The sequence below is a fragment of the Octopus sinensis genome, linkage group LG12 (genome assembly GCF_006345805.1).
Source record: "Octopus sinensis linkage group LG12, ASM634580v1, whole genome shotgun sequence".
In the NCBI taxonomy this organism is placed as follows: Eukaryota; Metazoa; Mollusca; class Cephalopoda; order Octopoda; family Octopodidae; genus Octopus; species Octopus sinensis.
In genome coordinates this window covers 13,891,977-13,894,439 of record NC_043008.1, presented here as the reverse complement: position 1 = coordinate 13,894,439, position 2,463 = coordinate 13,891,977, and the positions used below count along the sequence as shown (strand labels likewise).

The 2,463-nt window shown below is 36.7% G+C and overlaps 1 long non-coding RNA gene across 1 annotated transcript in view; it reads right to left on the bottom strand.

Annotated features, from left to right (window-relative positions):
• Positions 1-2,183, bottom strand: part of LOC118765602 — a 23,732-nt gene extending 21,549 nt beyond the window's left edge. The window contains exon 1 of the long non-coding RNA XR_005001460.1: positions 2,088-2,183. This is a non-coding gene — a long non-coding RNA (uncharacterized LOC118765602). The remainder of the gene's footprint in view (positions 1-2,087) is intronic.
• Between the last annotated feature and the right edge of the window lie 280 nt (positions 2,184-2,463).

Here is a 2,463-nt window from a genome sequence, read left to right as displayed (position 1 = left end):
AATATATTTTCTCTGTATATGGAGACATATGTTTAACGACAATTTCTTTTTTACCTGTTTCTAAAGTAGGTATGGATATATGTTTTCTTTCCTGACAACTGATTTTTTTTGTACACTTAGTTGCCTACTCCATGACTAAACATTTAACGTTTCATGATATTGTTACGCACTGGGGCCGATATATATGTCTTAACTACCCACAAGGGGCTAAACACAGAGGGGACAAACAAGGACGGACAAAGGGATTAAGTCGATTACATCGACCCCAGTACGTAACTGGTACTTAATTTATCGACCCCGAAAGCATGAAAGGCAAAGTCGACCTCGGCGGAATTTGAACTCGGAACGTAACGACAGACGAAATACGGCTACGCATTTCTATTTCTTTATTGCCCACAGAGGGCTAAACATAGAGGGGACACACAAGGACAGACAAAGGGATTAAGTCGATTACATCGACTCCAGTACGTAACTGGTACTTAATTTATCGACCCCGAAAGGATGAAAGGCAAAGTCGACCTCGGCGGAATTTGAACTCGGAACGTAACGACAGACGAAATACGGCTACGCATTTCGCCCGGCGTGTTAACGTTTCTGCCAGCTCGCCGCCTTTACTGGGGTCGTTATAATCGACTTAATCCGTTTGTCTGTCCTTGTTTGTCCTCTCTGTGTTTAGCCCCTTGTGGTTAGTAAAAAAATAGGTATTTCGTCTGTCTTCGTGTTCTGAGTTCAAACTCCGCCGACGTCGACTTTGCCTTTCATCTTTTCGGCGTCGATAAATTAAGTGCCAGTTGCGTACTGGGGTCGATATAATCGACTGGCCCTCTGTCGACAGTAGAAAAGAATTCCTAGAGTAGAAAATAATATGTGGATAGCTTGCATATATATTTAAATCTGACGTTATTCCTAACATTTATGTCAGACAAGACAATTTTATATTTGTCGATATATTTAAACGTTTCAAAATATAATTTAGCTTGATATTGTATGGACAATAAGTAGACGTGATTATTCTCATACTGAAAAGTCTTAGGAAGTCTTGACACATGATGCTTTCGCTGCCACGTTTGAAAGATACATTTATATTAAAACCGCATTCTACCAGCAAGTTTTTTTTTTGCTCTTTTTTTTACTCTTTATATTTTTCACCAAACTTGTGAAAAGCGGTGCTGGTATGGTTGATAGGCTAAAAGGCTCACTTAACAAACACGTAGTTTCAGGTTCAGTTCCACTCAGCGGCACCTTGGGCAAGTGCTTTGTTTTGTTTTTACCACAGCACATGCTGACCAACACCTTGTAAATGAATTTGGTAGGTGGAAAACTGGGTGGGAGCCTGTCGGGTATATACATACATATATATGTATATATATATATTCTCTCCCAAACACTCTCTCACTATCTATCTATCTATATATATATATATCTATCTGTCTGTCTGTCTGTCTGTCTATGTGTGTTTGACTTTGTGTGTGTGTGTGTGTCTTTGTGTTTGTCTATCCATTGCTGCACAACAATTGGCTTCCGCTTATATATGTCCCCGTAACTTTGCGGTTTTGAGGAAGAAACCGATAGAAAAAGGAACAGAATTTAAAAATGAAGTGCTGTCGCAGATTTGTTCGATTACATTGTTGAAAGTAGTGCTCCAGCATGTCTGCTGTTTGATTACCGAAACAAGTAGACAAAAGATAATAGAATATATGTATGATATATATATATATACAGATGATGGAATGCATACAAGGCGCATCATTTTATGATTCAATCTGTTACAGATTTGAAATTGCGGTTGTTGTGATATTGCAAGCTGTTCAAAAAGCATCGGGAATTTTACTGATTTTTGTCAACTATATATTTTTTCCATTAATTTTAGGTGGTTGATTGAACTGATTAAAAAACGTAAGTTAAATGTGGGTTTTAAGCATGAATTATTTTGCACTTTTCCACTCCAAATTTAAGCAGCCCAATTCTTTATTTTCTTAATATGAAGGGAACAAACATCGTCGCTAATTTCATTTTTTATCATACGAAGTATATGTAGACTATGATAATTGTACATTTAAACACATTAAGAGGTGTCCATCATAGACTCCCTTACGCTAGAAGGAACAGCTAATGTCCAAATCACTAATTAGAGATAGATTCTCGAAGGGAATAAAAAATAAAAACATTTACCATCTATTTTTATATTTTTCATTCCCTTCGAGAATTTATCCCTAATCAGTGGTTTGGACTTTGCCTTCCTTCTAGCGTAAGGGAGTCCTGTGATGGATACCTCTTAATGTGTTTAAATGTACACTGTATTTTTTTGAATAATATATAGTCTATTCACTAATTTTTCTATACGCTAGGAAACTGGTATTAAACATTTCTAAAATCTTCATTACCCCGATATCATTAATTATATATATATGCATATGCATTTAAACGTAATATACTCAGACCTACTTGCACCAGCCATTGTCA